At 32.6% G+C, this 20413-nt stretch overlaps 1 pseudogene; it reads right to left on the reverse strand.

Moving 5' to 3' along the window:
• Positions 1 to 371: 371 nt before the first annotated feature.
• LOC114086436 (large ribosomal subunit protein eL42-like) lies at positions 372 to 3338 on the reverse strand (annotated as a pseudogene).
• Positions 3339 to 20413: the final 17075 nt, after the last annotated feature.

The following is a 20413-nucleotide window of genomic DNA, read 5'->3' on the forward strand; positions in this document are numbered from 1 at the left end:
CTCAGTAACTTAAAACAATAATAATGCAGAATTACTTAAAAATTGGAATCAATAGAAAGTACAATTAAGAAGGTAGAGACCTTCGAGTGCTATTAATACTGAAAGATTGAGCACAACTTTAAATATATGTAATTAGTTAGCTTCCCAGTTTTTTTTAACATTTATTTTTTAGTTGTAGTTGTCAATACCTTTATTTTTTAATTTATTTTTATGTGGTGCTGAGGATCCAACCCAGGGCCTCCCTTGCGCTAGGTGAGCGCTCTACGGCTGAGCTACAACCTAGCCCCCTTCCAGGTTTTTTTTTTTTTTTTTTTTTTTTTAACCTCAACATTTTATTATGTTATTATTCATAACAAAACAAACAATGTAGCTTAGAACTGGATCACTTGGCCCTTTCTCTTCTTATCTCCTCCCAGTTCAAAATGCTTGTATCTCTTAATAGCCAGCATTCTCTCAGATCTGCAGTTAGGCTCAACACACTCAAGCCTCAGCACAATCTTCTTTGTAGTTTTAGCCTTTTTCCTGAAAATTGGCTTAGTCTGCCCACCATAGCCACTCTGTTTCCTGTCATACCGCCACTTTCCCTGTGCATACAGAGAATCCTTGCCCTTCTAGTACTGTGTCACTTTATGGGGTTGGTGTTTGCCGCATTTCTTACAGAACATCCGGCGGGTCTTAGGAACCTTCACCTAGTAAACACACCATTCACAAAACCTATCAGACCAAAATGGCCCAATTGCCTCACTGACTCAGCTGCAGCTGAGGAATCCCACGTCAACTTGATTCTAACTCCTTGCTAACACACAGCGATCCTGTAGCTGCAAAATGTGGTCCAGTCCCATGTGCTTCAAGCACAGCAACCTCCATTAGACCCCAAGGAGGGAAGAAAGCTTATTAACCTCGCCCACGGCTAAGTCTACCTCATAGCCTCCATCACTTCAATTTCGGCCCCCAGAGCCTGGTCTCTTCAGGATCTATCCCAGTAATGCTGGGTTTCATTGGGATACTGGGGCCTCGCAGGGGCCTGGACCCACCACAGGACAGTACCGACTACACTGTGGTAAGGATTAAGCTGGATGTTACCGGGTCCAAACCCAATGTCCTACCATCCTTCCCAGTTTTTTTGATGATGGAAAATGATATGATACTCCTGGTTCAGAGACAAATAACTATACTATATCCATGATCAGAACTAAGTTTGCACCAGTTCCCCAGGCAAAATTTTCATAAGATAAAAATACTATAGCCATTGGAAGCATCAACACAGTATATAATATTGTAGAGGAGGAACTCTAAATATAGAGAATATTTTTTTAAATTCTATTGATTTTCAATTGATCCACTCACAAAATTACATCATTAATTCACAGTTCCACAGATTCTTCATTGGGTTACCCATCCAATTCCAAAAAGCCAGTTGAGAATAAATGCTTTCTAAATAGTATACCTAGTAGCCATGTCCAGAAAAGAGAAAAGAAGTCCTTCCTAAACGTTCAGGAGATCCTCTGGGAAGAAGGTACCTTGGTTCAGTCATTATGATATCTGGTTTTAAAGAGTTCAGGGTCAAAGTTTTGTAGGGTTTTTCTGTATAATGATCCACCGAATAACAACAATTTTCTATATCAGCTCTTTTCATTCAGGAGAAACCCTGTGTATTTATGAGGTGGAGAAGAGGAAAGCATGTAAAACATCAAAAGCCCATCTCACATGATAATTTAGTAGTAAAAGCCGCAAAAGCAATACACCAACCTGTCCTACAGAGCCCTTCCCACCAGTAAGAATATTTTTCTTTTATTACTGTAAATATTTTCAATGCTATCATTTGAACTCAGTTACACCCTTTACTTATGAGCTTAGGAGGAGGATTACTTGGGTTCATGTGGGTAATGATGTCATAGAAGTTTGTATCCTTTCATTCTATAGATGTTACCAGCATGTCTGGAGGTGTGCATGTAAACTTTGATATTCCTGAGTGACAGGAAAACTTCAGTCCTAGCCCTAATTGCCTTGTTTCATGGCACTGGAATTAGAGGTAAAATTAATAGAGGAAGGATCAAGGATATGTAGGGTGAAAGCAGTTTCATACCAATTACTAATATACATTTTCTTTTTTTAAATTTTTTATTATTTTCTTAATTATTAGTTGTTCAAAACATTACAAAGCTCTTGACATATCATATTTCATACATTTGATTCAGGCAGATTATGAACTCCCATTTTTACCCCGTATACATATTGCAGATTCACATCAGTCACACATCCACTTTTTTACATACTGCCATACTAGTGTCTGTTGTATTCTGCTGCCTTTCCTATCCTCTACTATCCCCCCTCCCCTCCCCTCCCCTCCCATCTTCTCTGTCTACCCCATCTACTGTACTTCATTTCTTTCTCTTGTTTTTTTCCCCCTTTCCCCTCACTACCTCTTATATGTAATTTTGTATAACAATGAGGGTCTTTTTCCTTTACCATGCAATTTCCCTTCTCTCTCTCTTCCTCCCCGCTCTCGTCCCTGTTTAATGGTTTTAATGGTGATCTTCTTCTCATGCTCTTCCCCCCTATTCTGTTCTTAGTTGTTCTCCTTATATCAAAGATGACATTTGGCATATTTTTTTAGGGATTGGCTAGCTTCACTTAGCATAATCTGCTCTAGTGCCATCCATTTCCCTGCAAATTCCATGATTTTGTCATTTTTTAGTGCAGAGTAATACTCCATTGTGTACAAATGCCACATTTTTTTTATCCATTCATCTATTGAAGGGCATCTAGGTTGGTTCCACAGTCTAGCTATTGTGAATTGTGCTGCTATGAACATCGTTTTAGCAGACATACAATCAATCAACAAGTACATGAAAAAATGCTCACCATCTCTAGCAGTCAGAGAAATGCAAATCAAAACCACCCTAAGATACCATCTCACTCCAGTAAGATTGGCAGCCATTATGAAGTCAAACAACAACAAGTGTGGGCGTGGATGTGGGGAAAAGGGTACACTTGTACATTGCTGGTGGGACTGCAAATTGGTACAGCCAATTTGGAAAGCAGTATGGAGATTTCTTGGAAAGCTGGGAATGGAACCACCATTTGACCCAGCTATTCCCCTTCTTGGACTGTTCCCTAAAGACCTTAAAAGAGCATACTACATTTTCTTTTGTATCAAGAAATGTTACAGCATTGAGTAGCTCCATCAAGTGGAGCTTCCATTGTTTCATGTTTTCCTCAAACACAACACTGGAAAGTGACAACTTCATTAATGACACTATCTGGTTCAGCTTTGGATATACCTGAATTAAATAGCTGTGACCAGATTGCTTTTCAGCTGTGCCCAGAGCATTCATACTCACTATTTTATTTTAAGTTTGACACACAAAGTGGTACTTCTTTTTATGTCCACAGGAATCTGGGGGATCTAATCTTCCCTTACTAAGTTCTCTAAATTTAATACCCAGTTTCATAAGGACCAAGGAAGTTTTCAACGTGGTAGGAATGATCACAAACATTTATCTACATTTCCTTAGGCCATGAGTAAGTAAGCTTTTTGTCACAGTTATTAAAATACCTGCTAAAAACAACTGAAAGGAGGGCTGAGTTTGTGGTTCAGTGGTAGAGCACTCGCCTAGCATGTGCTAGGCCATGGGTTTGATCCTCAGCACCACATAAAAAAATTAATAAAATAAAGATATTGTGTCTGACTACAACTAAAAAATAAATATTAAAAAAACAACTTAAAGGAGGAAAGGTTTAATTTTACTCATTATTTTATTCTTGGTACTAGTTGATAAAATTAGGTGGGCTTGAGGCTTACCATCAGAAGCCTCATCTACCAGGAAGAGAAATGTCATCAACCATGTCATTGTCTATGGAGCTGTCTGTGAATTGACCTCTGGCTACATTGCCTGCAAACCACCCCCCTGATTTTGGCAGATGAGTGGGAAGTACACTGGGGCACAAATTATTGTTTGGTTCTCCATGAAAGTGAGTAAACATGTTTGTTATTAATTCCTTGGACTTTTCACAAATTCATTGGGGGGCATGAATTCCTCTTTCCTCCTTTTCCAGAAAGTCCTGATGCTATACCACAAAATCAACATCATCAAAAACATCAAGAAGTGTGATTTGTCTGAGATTCTACTCGTAAGGTAGCATGATCTGCCACAATTTCATGGATATTAAAAGAAAACACTGAACCTCAATTCCTGAACGGTGATTTGTAGAATCAGGTAATAAATTCACATAAAATGTTCTTTGTTCTAAGGGACGAATTCCCAGATTAGGAAATTTGTGAACATTAAAGTAAGCTGTAAGCATTATTCCCCTTTGCTCCATGGTAAAACATTATCTTCCAAAGCTATTTATAGTTGTTTGCAGTTGTTGCTTTGTTTTTACTAGGGATTATACATGGGGGTGCTTTACTACTGAGCTACATGAGCTACATAGCCACTCCTTTACTTTTTCAACTTTTTTATTTGAGATAGATTCTTATTAAATTGCTGAAGCTGACCTTAAATTTGGGATACTCCATCCTCAGGTCTTCTGAATCTCTGGTATCACAGGTGTGGACCACCACACCCGGCTTGTTTACTACACATTCTTGGAGGATAGGACAGAAAAAAAAAAAGTGTAGTCATTGTGTCCTCTTTAAGTACATGATAAAAAATTAAAGGCCACTGAAAAATTATCTTCTTACAGAAACAAGTCCATATATCTTAATAAATAATAAATATGAGAGAACCAAGCACACATGAAAAAGAAAGATTGTCAGCTCAGGCAAAACAATTGACATTTCATGTTATTTGTGTGTGACATGAATAATACTTAAAAACAGAAAAATAAAAGATAAAATATGGCAATCTACATGCCTAGAAACCTCAACAAAAATAAATTTATGTTTATGCATTAAATGTATTAAAATTATGCTTTAAAACAGAAAGTAATGCTGAATGCACCAGCATACTGAAAGAATAATAAACTACAAGTAAAAGAGATTTATTCTTAAGATGCAAGGATAGTTGAATAAAAATCAATTCTCTTAATACAGCCCTTTAACAAAATAAGGATTTAAAAATCACATGAAGTTACCAATAGATTGAGAAACAGACTTTGTCAGAATTCAACACTGTTCAATGATTCAAAAAAATTGTCCATAAACCAGGAATAGGACTTTCCCTTAGCCTAATAAAGGCCATTTATGTAAAGTCTATAGTTAATGTCATGGTGAAAATCTGAAATCTCTACCTTTAAAAAAGCAAAAATATCCAATCTCACCACTTATATTCAACATGGAAACCTGTCCAGAGAAATAGAAAAACAAGAAATAAAGTTTTCTAAAATAAGAAAATAAAAAATATTTGCAAATAAGGCTCTTATATGGGGAAAACACTAAATGACTATAAAAATTATTAGAAATAACTTTAAAAAATCAGAAAATTTGTAGAATATAAATTCAACATAAAAAATCAGTTACTTTTCTATATACTAACAATGAAGTATCTGAAAAAAAGTGTAGGCAAATCTCATTAATTTTAGTATAAAAAATATTTCCCAGTGAAACAAAAAATAAAGAAAAATCCAAAAACAAACTGAATGAACTAAGAAGGTGAAAGATATATACTAAAAATTACAAATAAAGTGAGCAAAGGTGCAGGACATCCCATGTTTGTGGATTGGAAGACAAATATTGTTAAAATGTCCATCCTTCCCAAAGTGATTTATACTGAATGTAATATTTACAAAATTGTAATGACATCCTCAATAAAAGTTCAAAAAATAATTCTAAAATTTATATAGAACCACAAAAAAGCATGAATAGGTAAATCAATTTTGATAAAAAAGAACAAAGCTAGAGGCATCACAATTTTTTATTTAAAATCATATTGCACTGCTAGAGCAAAGAATCACAACAATATGCTGGAATAACGATGAGCAAGTAGGTCATTACAACAGAAAAGAAAGTACAAAAATAAATTCATGCATATACAGTTGTCTGATATTTATTTCAGAGTCATTAAAAAATACATAATAGTTGAATAATCTTCTCAGCAAATGATTTTCAAAAAACTGGATCTCTACATTCAAAATGATAAAATGAAATCTTTATATGGATAAAAGTCAATTCAAAATGAACTAAAGAACTTAAAAAGCAGAACTGAAACTATAAAGATTTTAGAAGAAAACACCAGGGAAAGGCTTCATTTCTGTGTTCTTGGAAATGATTTATGACAATTAAAAACCAACCAAACAAACAACAACAACAAAAACAAACAAACAAACAAACAAAAAACCCAAAGCAACAAAATGAGAACTAAATAACTAGAACTGCATAAAACAAAATCTTCTCTATTACAAAGGAAGGAATTAACAACCTAGAAAATGTGAACTGATAGATTGGTTTGATATGAGGTTAATCTTAAATATAAATAAGGATCTCCTAGAACTCAATAGCAAAACAAGACACAACAAAACCAAAACTAAAACAGAATATTTAAAAAAAAAAAATGTTACCCAAGGGCTGGGGATATAGCTCAGTTGATAGAATGCTTGCTTCAAATGCACAAGGCCCTGGGTTCAATCCCCAGCACCACACAGAAAAAGTGACTTTTTTTTTTTTCCCGATTAGAAATGGTTTAAGCACTTGAATAAACATTTATCCAAAGAAGACATAAATATTATCAACAGGTATGTTAAAATATGTGAACATCAGTAACTATGAGGGAAATTAAATCAAAACTACAACGAACCCTTACCTCAAATATGTGAGGATTCAAGAAACAAGGCAGCAGTATTTAATATAAGAAATACTTGGAAATTCTTGGTGGAAGTGCAACAGGGTTCAGCCACTGTGAAAATCAATAAAAAACAAAACAAAACAAAAAAAAACTTTGTTTTAAAATTTAACACTTAAAATTAAAAATAGAATAATATTTTAAATGAAAACTAGAATAACATAATGTCAAGTAAAACCACTTCTGGATACATGTCCAAAACAATTAAAATCAGGATCCTGAAGACATATTAGTATTTATGCTTATTGCAGCACTGTTTATGATAACCAAGTGTGGAAACCACCTAAATTTTCACTGATAAATTAATGGATAAAAAATTATGTATACATATAATTGATTGGTTTTTAATATTTAAAACAAGGACATTTTGCAATATGAGACAACACAGATGGGCCTTGTGTATCTTACGTTAAGTGAACCTAGACAGGCACAGAAAGAAAAATGCTCCACGATTCCACCTGTATAAAGTATCTAAAAAATGTCATATCACAGTATGGAATATGGTTACTGTGACTTAGGGGAAGTAGGAAATGGCAAGTTACTAATCACTAGGTAGAGAGTTTCAGTTAACAAGATAGAATTACCTCTAGACATCTGAAATACAATATAGTACCTGTGGTCAACAATAATGTAAGTGGGTATATCTCATATTAAATGTTCTTGCCAGAATAAAATCAAATAATAATAAAATGGAAATAATAGCAGTATAATTCTAAAGAAATTCAATGTTCATAAAAAATTACCCCAATGTAAGCCATAATCTTGATGTAATCATAGACCAGATCAAATTATCAAACCATCATGAAAAGATAACATAAAAAGAAATGAAACAAAGGTTTATCAAATAATTCCTGGTTTAAAATATTTAAATTTATTTGAAAAATACTTAATATCATGGCATTTTTTTCTTTTTATGTTTAATATAATTTCTCACTAACATTTCACACAAGACGATCTTCAATTTCCTTTTCTAGTTTCTTAAATTATTGTTCTTTCATTTCAACTATTGTATTTTTTCCATGATGTTTTCTCTATTTTGCATAATACATTTCTGTGTTACCAATATTCCCATTTGATTGAGGATGTGCTTTTAGCATGCATTAAAAAACTTATTTTGTCCATTATATAATAAAGGTTGATTGGTGTGTTATCTTTAGTCTACTAAAGCTATGCTGTAATTCTCTATGTATGTGTGTCTGTGTGACATACAAGATATATATGTGTGTATGTATACACAATCAGTAATGTACAGGGTAAGAACATTTCAGCATGACAGTGTTTCATAAGAATATAAAGAAGCTGAAATTTTCCCATCATTTAGAGAATGCGTAAGCTGAAGAAGAAGTGAAAGAAACAGAGGATGCAGGAGAAGAAAAGGAAACCCCAAGAAAATTCAGTGAAGGGTTTAGCAGAAGCTTCTGCAGACCTCACCAAGCTCCTCAAAATTTTAAAAACATAGATCCAACATGAAAATGTTTCTATTACTATAGAAGAATGTTCACAATGTATTGTCTGCTTACAAGAAAATCTATGGTGAAAAAGAGAGACAAACCAACCAAAACACTATAGGTATTTTTCTAAAAGGCATAAAACATCCAAAAACCCCTATGCAGGTCCTTTCAGGAGGTGTTCACAAAGGAGGTTTGCTGTCCTCACAAATGACAAACCCATGCATGTTACTTCCTTTTGTCCTTCCAATGGGATAGATGTAGAGATGGAAGACAATATAATTGATCTTGACCCTGTGGAGGGCCAAAAGACTATGTATCTTTGTATCAGCTTTGAACAAAGAGTTTAAAGTATATATATATTTAAGAATATAAACAAGAATAGTAAAATAAAAATATATTTGTACAACTATTCAATGTGTTTATTTTAAGCTAATTGTTATTACAAAAGACTCAAAATGTTCAAAAAAATGTTTATGAAACAAAAAAGTTGAGAGATCAAGTGGAGTAGAAAAAGAGGATTAAAGGGAGAGAGGAGGGATGAAAAAAGTGAGGAACAGTGGAATGAAACTGATCAAAATTTCCTCCATAGATGTATGAAAATAGCACAGTGAATTTCACCTCTGCAAATTAAAAAAAGCATTATAAATAAATAACAGAAATATCAGTAGAATAAAGGAAGGGGAACAGGCGGAAGGAGGAGGGGAATATAAGAGATAGTACTGGGGACTGAATTAGAGCAAATTATAATCCATGGTTTTATAATTACTTCGCAATGAATCTTAACGTTATATGTATCTACAATGCATTAATAAATACAATTTTTAAAACAAATATAAATCAAAGCAAAAATTTCTGGCAAGGCAATGTTAATTGAAGAAAAAATTATGTAAATCTTTTGTCAGACAAGTTTTTAGGGTTTATAAAATCTATAGTAGTATACACCAGTATTGTAGGCTTTCATGTTCACTCACCAATCACTCTCTTAGGAAGTTCCTGTGGCCTTTGTATTGATTTTTTTTTTTCTTTCTTTCTTTCTTTTTTTTTTAGTTATAGGTGGAAATATCTTTATTCTATTTTATTTTTATGTGGTGCTGAGGATCGAACCCAGTGCCTCACATGTGCCAGGAGAGTGCTCTACCTCTGAGCCACAACTCCAGCCCCTGTGCTGATTCTTTATGTCCATTTAAAATCATTTTTCTTCTTTGAAATCCTCAAGGTTGGAACAGGGCAAAGAGCCAGCAGCCTGACCTCATGTACTATCTTGACAGTAATGAAACTACTTTGCTTTAATCTTTTTAGAATTGTGTGTCTTCTTGTCTATTTTGAATTAAAATTGATGAACTCATCTTCACTGTGTGATATACACTATCACTTTTTTTAGGTAATTGAATTTAAAATTGATCATGTTAGGCATTAAAAAATCCATATTTTTTTCCTTTCTGTTGATTTTGCTCATTTGTTGATCTTATCTTTTCCCAAATCCTAGTCAATATCTTCATCATCTTTTTTTTTGGTCAATTTTACTTTGTTATAAAACAGAAATTGCCAAAATCAAGAATAACAATAAAATGAAATCTGGATTGAATTTCATGATAATATGTATTTTCATAGCAAAAATTTTTTTCACAGTAATGATTTTTTTGTTAATAATTTGAATTGTTCATCTTAAATTGTAACACTCTTACAGATGTGCATGATGAATTGCTACTGAATGCATGCAATCCCACAGATTTAAAACATGACCAGGCTTTGCATTTATTTGCAATAGAGTAGCAGAGGAAAGCTTGGAAAAATACAGAATGTGTTCTGTTTACTAGTAAGTGCAATCTCACCATTTAACAAGATAATTGACTGAAATAAAAATAATGAATTGATTTGACATAGCTAAATTGTAAATTCACAATGAACCTGACTTTGTTTTTAATTTGAAGGTGGGCATCCAAATTTACTCTTCACAACTCCAAACCATTCCATCTTAACTTTACCTGCTAGGTTTTTTGTGTTTGTATTTTGTCTTTTCCCCACTCTTGAACTGTTTCTGATCCCATGGTTTCAATTAGAATCCATTAAATCTGGAACCTGATTTCTACTCTTGTTCCGAAATATTGATTCTAGTTTAATACTTTCTCTTCAAAGGAAACTCCTCAAGAAGAAATTTTTCAAATCAGTGTTTCTTAAAATATGGTCCCACGGATGTAGAATTTTCATGTAAGGTCCATATGCTTATTATTTTTTTTAGTTGAATTTCCTAGACAATTTTAAAGTATACAAAAGTTTGAGAATCATATCCTTAAACTTGGGAATAAAAAATCATTAGTTTAAAAGTAGGAAGAAAATGAATTTAGACAAGTTGAAGAGCACTGCTTTAGTCAGCTTTCTTCACTGCTGTAAATAAAGGACACAACCAAAATAGTTGTAGAAGAGGAAAAGTTTATTTGAAGGCTCACCATTTCAGAGGTCTTGGTCCATGGAAAGCTGACTCCATTCCTTAGGGCTTAAGATGAGGCTGAACATCATGGTAGAGTGTGTGGAAGAGGGAAGCCACTCACATGAGATCAGCAAGCAGCGAGAGAGAGACTCAACTAGCCAGATACAAATAGTTACACCAAAGCCACACCCTTATTCCCAACCCTTCCAGTCTCCCCCTACCACTTTAGTTACTTCTCAGTTAATCTTTATCAGGATATTAAATCACTGCTTGGGTTAAGACTCTCCCAGCCCAATCATTTCTCCTCTGAACTTTCTTGCATTGTTTCACATGTGAGCTTTTGGGGACACCTTACATCCAAACCATAACAAGCACCATCTTGAAAAATATACCATGATGTTGTTCAACTCCTACACCCAGAATTACAGATTGCCAGCAATCAGGTTAGCATTAAAGTATTTACATGTTCATTATAACAATTCTGTACTCATTACCTAATTGCTATATATTTTTTTATATCTTAAATGGTCATACCACAACTCAATTGTTATTAGCATCAAGGCTTATATGTAGTACACCAAATACTTAATACTGTGCAATAGTAAGGGACGTGAACTTTACAGCAACCCTGAATGCAAGCACCACCTTTATCAATCAAAGCATATTGTATAAAACATGTATTTTTAAATAAAATATTAAAAATACAGATATTTGTTTGCATAAAATTCTTTTGACTGGAGGGGTATATTAATGATATGTATGGGAATTTAATCTTTTACTAATGCTTCTTTCCTTATGACTAGACAAATGAAAGCCATGTCATGGACTTCATGCACTGGAGGATACCACATATCATAAGCTTTACAATGTTTAGTATATTATAGAAATTTATTTATAAATGAATGAAGGACTTTTTGCCCAATTTCAGGATTCAAGAGTGGTATTGCACCATTCGCCTGTGTAAGTAAATAAATTTTTAAAGTATTCAGGGAAATATAGCTGTGTACCCCATCTTTATGTCTTCAAAGAAATAAAAAGGCATTTGGCCCATGCCTATGTTATTTGGAGTAGGCATTGATTTAAAATAAGAAAAGAACCTGAGTAAGAGAGTGTTTACAGAAGGTAAAATACATTAATTTGTCAGTATATTTCTCTAATGTAGCAAAAATGCCAACTTATTTTTAGGTTAAAAAAACATCATTTTTAATTCATCAAGGCATTCATTCTCTTGTTTTATTGTTATTTTATTTTTACAATACACTAGTTTATTTTCCAGGGTTAGTCATAAATTAGCACAATTTTTGGTAACAAGTATATGTGACTGAGTATAGTATGTAATAATTTATATTGCCCTATATTTTTGTAAGTGAAGGTCCAAAAGTAAATGCATGAAACATAAACTTATTTACATTAGCAAATGCATGAGAACTTAAAGCTGAGATTAAGATGTTATTTATTTAAGCATAAATAAAATTTAGTACAATATGATAACAAAGAAAATATTCATCAAAATTTTATTTTGATTTAAAATTTTAGTGTAAACTTATAATAATATGTATTTTTATTTAATTTTAACAGACAAATTTAAATTTTGAGACTATAACTCTTGCAAACATGAAAATATTATGTTTTCTTTTACATTAATTCATGTTTATTGGGACCATATTCAAACCTGAATGATTTGAGTATAATTATAATAGTTTATCTCTTTAGATTATCACTTTAAATATGTGGTCAATTTCATGAAAATCTTTTTAACAACATCAATAGTCAACTTTTTAGGAAAAAATTATATATTCATTTACAAATTATAATGTTCATTTATTTCATACCCCAATATTCCCAACCTATAAGCCTAATACACAATCATGGGCAATAGCAAATTGAGTTGTTTTTGGCATTTTGATTACTTATGCAAAAATCATAACTTTGAACTTAAAAAAATTATTGAAGCTAATTTTAAGTCAAGTATTTAATTTAGCATTTATCTTGCTTCCTTTTAGTTTATGGATTCATACTATATAATGCACATTTATACTTTTGATTTAGACAATATACACATATTAGGGGTGTGCTTATTTTTTCTTCAAATCATATACAAGTGGAAACACCAAATAGAAGTGAAGTTTTCTTGAATCTGTACCATATTGTGGATGAGTGTGTATTTACTTGGTACTTGCTGCAATCTGACAGATTCCAGTGACAGGGAAGAACAAAAGATTCTAAATGAACTAATTAAATAACTTTAGTAGAAAAACAAGAACTCTAAAAACTCCAATTTTTGAAATCACATTGGTAGGTCAGACAATTCAATAAATTGTGTATATGATTCTAGAATTAATATTAGATTGATTTCTCTTCATTTTTAGAATTGTTATATTTTAAGATATAACATTAGAACTTTTAGGATGTAAATAAAAAAGCCATAATGGCAAGGTAATTTCATCATGAGGAAAAAGAGACTATTTTGGAAATAAAATTTTAATATTCTGTGAAGCTAGGTTACCTTTCTTTTCCCAAAGATTCAACATTTTTATTACCTAAAATAGAATATACCTAAGTATCATTCTCAGAACTTTTAATGCATTTAGACAATAAAAAATGTAGTAGATGTTGAATATAATTTATTTATCAGGACAGACAGAATATTTCATGCTACTCAGACATGACAATATTTACCCAAAATAAAAAAAGTAAATGCTTAATAATCCTTCATTTTCTCTGCCAAAGGAGTCATAGCTGCTTCGACTGAGGGTGAAATGTTATAATCAATGTTTCCAGACATTCCCCTCTGACTCTGCCAATCTTTCCAAGAACCTTTCTAAATCTGTCTCTCATTTCTCAATTGAACACCTGGGAAATTTTTGATATGTATGAAGCACATCATGCTAACGTTTGTTAAAGATTTCAGTAGCTCATGAAAATTAAATGCAAGGTTAAAATTCACTGTGAGTTTAAGCCATTTCAGAATCACAGGTCAGTCCTATTCTGTGTTAGCCCTATTCTAAAAGTTTAAGGTCTGGCTGCTTACAGACCATCTATTCAGAAATAGTACTTTGAAAGCTTCCCCAAATAAACAGTAAGTAACTTTTTCTCCATCAAATAATTCTTAGGTGGATATGAGTGCACATTTAATATGTCAATAATATGACCAGTGAATGCAGAATCTAAAGCCATTTGGTTCAAATTAAAAAAACAGGAATTCAATGGCACAAAAAGGAATTCTAGTGAATTTTAAAAATATATTTTCCATGTTAATTGCACTTTAGAAAAATATTTATTCTCATGGTAAATTAAGTTTCATTTTTTCCATAATTGTCCATCTTTGAGAAGTCTCTCACAAATAGAGAATATTGGAAAGTACTTATGGAAGGTTTCCTGAGGCAGAAGCAATGCTTCAATTTAATCAGTAATACTTTTCCAGTTGTCACCTGTAATCTGAAAATATGCTACTATGTAACTCCACCAGTTTCATGTATTAGCATCTTTGGGGAAGTATTTAGTAATGGATAAAAATCATTATATCATCAATTCTGATTTCTCTGCTCACAGCACAATAGAAGAAATGTGAAAAATGGCTATATTTGTAATTCCTTAATTCAGGTAGTTTGTATCATTGTCCTTATAAAAACACACATTATCAAATAAGGTCTATTTTGTTGGCAATTTGGGGAAGAAATATTTATTCTCAAGAAACACTCTAGACTGAGAATTTAATTGTTAGTGTGGGTGTGTGTGAGGAGAGATTGACTACATTTCATGAATACTAAATTTTAATTTAATTTGGCATCCTGAAATCATCTAATGACTCTTTTACTTATAATAAAATACTAATAAAGTTATGTTTTGAATGATGCCCCAGTACATTCAGTTCTAAACAGTATACATTGTTTAATTTTCTTAGCCTATATATCTAAAGGAAATCTCATGACATTTTATCATGAGACATTTTATCACTACTTTGAGTTTCATCATTACATCCAACAAGTTTGATTGGCTTAATTAATCAAATGAAAATATTATAGGATAATAAGCTTAAGTGTTAATTGTATCATAAAAGTTTAAATAATTAAAATGATCCCAGGAAAGGTAAAGGACGACAGAAGAGAATACATAGTAAGAAATATGCTTGTTCTCAACCATCTGTTAGAAAATCTTGTCAAAATTATTCAATTGCTATCATCTGCTTAGTAAAGCCAGAGTGTGAAAATTATTCTTTTATTCATTCATTAAATAGATATTTAAGGAGCATCCAATATTTCCATGACAGTCTCTTAAGGATTAGGATTACATAAAGCCCCTCTTTTCATGAAGTGTAGAGCCTCCTGAGAACAACATTTAAACCATGCTAATTTATGCTTGGGAAAAACTCAAGAAGGAGAAAAATACAGTGTAAAAGGAGTGCATTTAACATAAAACCTTGAATTGAATAGGAAAGATGTTCTTGAAGAAGGCATCTGAAGCCCATATTTAAAAGATAAAAGTTAGAACAGAATTGTTACAGCAATGGACAGAAGTATGTATTAAAGCCTTGATATAGGAAGACACAAGTCATTCAGGTAATGAAAAGTAGCCGTAGAAACCAGATACCTGTGAGATATATAGAAAGCAGTTAACATCACACCACTTTGAAAAATGACATTTCACACATACTAAAGGATTTTTATATAAGATTATTAGGTTGCTATCAAAAGAAATAAATGACCTGTTTGTTATTAGGTCACATTTATACAATTAAAAGCTTCATGCTGAGGATGAGTTTTTGGTTCCACATGTAAGGATTCTGAAAGTCACTACTACATCCTATCAACAAGTAAAAAGCTGAAAGAATCAAAAAATAAACTCTTCTTGGTTTCATTAAGAGTAGTAAAAATATAGGAAGAGATGTTGTCCCCAAGATTAAGAAATTCAAGAGTACAAGAAGGGATTATGGTTTGCCAGAATAGAAACATAAGCACAGAAGGCAGAGCCTGGGTAGGAAAACATGAACTGTATTGGATGAATTAAATTGCATTTCAGAAGCATCATGATTCTCTTAGCACACATTGTAGAAAAGAACCAATTTCAAATACCCCAGAGTTATGTGTTCTTAACTATTCTACTCTCAAGAGAAACTATTGAACTAGGGCCTAACTTGCTGTTGTGTTACCAGAACCTAAATGACACAGTTGAAGGTAAATATCCAACTCCAGCTCACTCTATAAGAGAAATATGAAATTCTAAAGCACTCTGGCTACCTAGCACTACCTAAAAAAGGACGAAAAACCTGGGAAACATTTGGAATTTCAAAGTCCACTGCCATAAACTTTGTAGAAGACTGATATCTAATCATAATACTGCATTATTTTATATCCTGTGAAAGCATCCTGAAAAAGTGTAGGAGAAATTAGACTTTCTCAAGAAAACTTGAAGGGATTTGTAGACCTAAATTGTAAAAAAGGCATGAAGTTCTTTATGGAGAAAAATAGTAATATGGTAAATATTCCTATTTAGATAGATAAGTGAAGTGTACTGAAAAGAGAATAAGCAAAGATAAAAACTTCTTTAAAAACTTTAATTTTCTTATTTTACTGTAATTTTAATTTTAATATAATAGTCACAGTTTATTTAAATCAATAACAATAAAATATTTGATTCGCTATATTCTCAAGTATGTATTATATATTTGAATACATAATACAATCTTTGTGGGGGTACCTGGGATTGAACTCAGGGGTACTCTACCACTGAAACATATTCTCAAGCCTATTTTGTATTTTATTTAGAGACAGGATCTCACTGAGTTGCTTAGTGCCTCACTTTTGCTGAGACTGGCTTTGAACTTGTGATCTTCTTGCCTCAGCCTCCCAAGCCTCTGGGATTTTAGGTGTGCACCAGTGTACCTGGCTACAAGTGAAATTAATGGGAATAATTATAAAAGATATGGAAAGAAGTAATTAGGATTATTTCATTACTGTAATGTTCCCACATTACCCATAATATGTTATAGTGTCCTTTGAAAGTGGACTTGGATTAATTATAAATGGATATTACAAACTCTACAGTAAAAACTAAAATAAAGAGTAATAATATGTAATTGATATAATAAAAAAGAAGAAGAAATGGGATATGGAATATTAAATTCTCAGTTAAAAGTAAAAAGAAAGATTATAAGACAAAAATAGAAATAAATATCAAGTGCTATGAACAAAAATAGCTAAAATGTGGTATTAATCCATTTTGAACATCAGTGTTCCAAGTGCACTCATTAAGCAACACAGATTTTATGAATGGATCAATACATAATGCCCTAATATTCATTCTGTATAAGAAACCAACGCTAAATATAAGTGTGTTTATAATTAAAAGTAAATGGATGGAGAAAAATATACCACACTAACATTAATAAAAAAAAATAGCTATAATGATTTCAGGCAGAACAATTCTCTAAGCAATAGTAATTTGCAGAGAAAATGAAGGTTAGTATAATTTTTATGTAATTTTTTTACTTATATATGACAGCAGAATGCTTTACAATTCTTATTACATATATAGAGCTCAAATTTTCATATTTCTGGTTGTATTCATAGTATAATCACACCAATTAGTGTCTTCATACATGTATTTGAATAGTAATGATCATTACATTCCACCATCATTAATTTCCCCATGATCCCTCCCTTCCTCTTCATACCCTCTGCCCTATCTAGAGTTTGTCTATTCCTCCCATGCTCCCGCTCCCTATCCCACTATGAATCAGCTCCTTATATCAAAGATAACATTCAGCATTTGATTTTTTGAGATTGAATAACTTCACTTAGCATTAGCTTCTCTAACTCCATCTGTTTACCTGTATATGTCATGATTTTATTCTCTTTTATTGCTGAGTAATATTCCATTGTGTATATATGCCACATTTTTTTTTTTTTTTTATCCATTCGTCTACTGAAAGGCACCTAAGTTGGTTCCACAGTTTGGCCATTGTGAATTGTACTGCTATAGACATTACAATTCACAATAGCCAAACTGTGGAACTAACTTAGGTGGTGTGGCTCTGCCCTATAGTATGCTATTTTTAAGTCCTTTGGTATAGACTGAGGAGAGGGACAGCTGGGTCAAATGGTAGTTCTGTTCCCAATTTTCCAAGAAATCTCCATACTGCTTTCCATATTGGCTGCACCAATTTGCAGTCCCACCAGCAGTATATGATTGTACCTTTTTCTCCACATCCTCACCAACACTTATTGTTGTTTGTATGCATAATAGCTGCCATTCTGACTGGAGTGAGATGAAATCTTAGAGTGGTTTTGATTTGCATTTCTGTAATTTCTAGTGATGATGAACATTTTTTTTTCACATATTTGTTGATTGATTGTAAAACATCTTCTGAGAAGTGTTTCTTCAGATCTTTGATCCATTTATTGGTTGGGTTATTTGTTTTGTTTTGTTTTGGTGTTTAGCTTTTTCAGTTCTTTATATACCCTAATGATTAGTGCTCTATCTGATGTGTGAGGGGTAAAGATTTGCTCCCAAGATGTAGGCTCTCTAGTCACCTCACTGATTCTTTCTTTTGCTGAGAAGAAACTTTTTAGCTTGATTCCATCCCATTTATTGATTCTTGATTTTAATTCTTGAGCTACAGGAGTCTTATTAAGAAAGGTGGGGCCTAATCCCACATGATGGAGATTAGGGCCTACTTTTTCTTCAATTAGACACAGGGTCTCTGGTTGTATTCCCAAGTTCTTGATCTATTTTGAGTTGAGTTTTGTGCATGGTGAGAGATAGGGGTTTAATTTCACTTTGTTGCATATGGATTTCCAGTTTTCCCAGCACTATCTTTTCTCCAATGCATGTTCTTGATGCCTTTGTCTAATATAATATAATTGTAGTTTTGTGGGTTAGTCTCTGTGTCTTCTATTCTGTACCATTGGTCTACCAGTCTGTTTTGGTGCCAATACCATGCTGTTTTTGTTACTATTGCTCTGTAGTATAGTTTAAGGTCTGGTATGGTGATGCTGCCTGCTTCATTATTCCTGCTAAAGATTTCTTTAATTCTGGGTCTCTTATTTTTCCAGATGAATTTCATGATTGCTTTTTCTATTTCTATGAGGAATGTCATTGGAATTTTATCAGAATTTCATTAAATCTATATAGTGCTTTTGGTAGTATGGTCATTTCGATAATATTAATTCTGCCTATCCAAGAGCAAGGTAGATCTTTCTATCTTGTAAGATCTTCTTAGTTTTCTTTCTTTAGGGTTCTGTAATTTTTATTATATAGATCTTTCACCTTTTTCGTTAAGTTGATTCCAAAGTATTTTATTTTATTTTATTGAGGCTATTGAGAATGGGGTAGTTTTCCTCATTTCCCTTTCTGAGGATTTATCACTGATATACAGACATGCCTTTGATTTATGGGTGTTGATTTTATATCCTGCTATTTTGCTGAATTCATTTACTAGTTCTAGGAGTTTTCCAGTGGAACTTTTAGGGTTTTCCAGGTAAAGAATCATAAAGTAGTCCAATCTTGAAAAAGTTGTAACAGTTATTAGATGTCTGTGCCTAGCAGTAGCATGTCAAAGTACATAAGATAAAAATTGATAGAACTGCAGGATATAGATGACTCCACTGTCATATTTGAAGATATCAACTTCCCTCTATCAGAAATAGATCCAGCAAGAAGGATCAAGCTGACCTCCAGAATTACTAAACCATGCATAAGTCCTATATATAGACTATTTCATCAAATGACAAAAAAGTACACATTTTTCTCAAGGTCGCATGGAACTTTTATGGAGGTGTTCTAAAACTGAGCCCAAAGCAAACCTTAACAAAATTTAAAAATAAAAATTATTCAATGAGTTTTATCAGATTACCTTAGTATTTATCTAGAAATTTATATTAAAACATATATGTAAAACTTCTAAACATATGGATGTTAAACAGCACATTTCTTTTTCTTGTTGCTCTTTTTAGGTATACATGACAGCAGAGTGTATTTTGACATATTATGTATACACAGAGTATAAATTATCCTAATTTGGATCCCACTTTTGTGGTTATACATAATGTGGAGTTTCACTGGTCATGTATTCATATATGAAAATAGCAAAGTTATGTTTGACTCATTCTACTGTCTTTCCTATGGCCAAAACAGAAATGCACTCACTCCTTTATGGAAACTAATAAAGTTATTACACTGAAGACAGTAGAATAGTAGTGACTAGAGGCTAGAAAGTTTTAGGGAGGGAGAAGAGAAGGAGATAATGGACACAAAAATCTAGTTAGTAGGAATTAATTATAGTGTTCTCTAGCTCAGTTGGATAACTATAATCTATAAAACTTATTAGGTATTTCAAAATAACTAGTAGAGTACAAAGTTTTTCAATAGACAGAAATGATCATTGTTTGAGGATATAAAAGTGCTAATCACTCTGATTATATCATTATACAGTGTATATATGTAACAACTTTGTGTTCTGAGCCCCGTAAGTATGTATAAATATATTCTTCCATTAAAAATTAAAAGATTTTTTGGGGCTGGGGATGTGGCTCAAGCGGTAGCGTGCTCGCCTGGCATGTGTGCGGCCCGGGTTCAATCCTCAGCACCACATACAAACAAAGATGTTGTGTCCGCCGATAACGAAAAATAAATATTAAAAATTCAAAAAAATAATAAAAGATTTTTTAAAAGGTCAAAGACCTGAATGATCCCAACCAGAGAAAATACACAGATGGCAAATAAGAATATGAAATATATTCCACATCATATAT

The sequence above is a fragment of the Marmota flaviventris genome, chromosome 5 (assembly GCF_047511675.1).
Source record: "Marmota flaviventris isolate mMarFla1 chromosome 5, mMarFla1.hap1, whole genome shotgun sequence".
NCBI classification, from domain to species: Eukaryota; Metazoa; Chordata; class Mammalia; order Rodentia; family Sciuridae; genus Marmota; species Marmota flaviventris.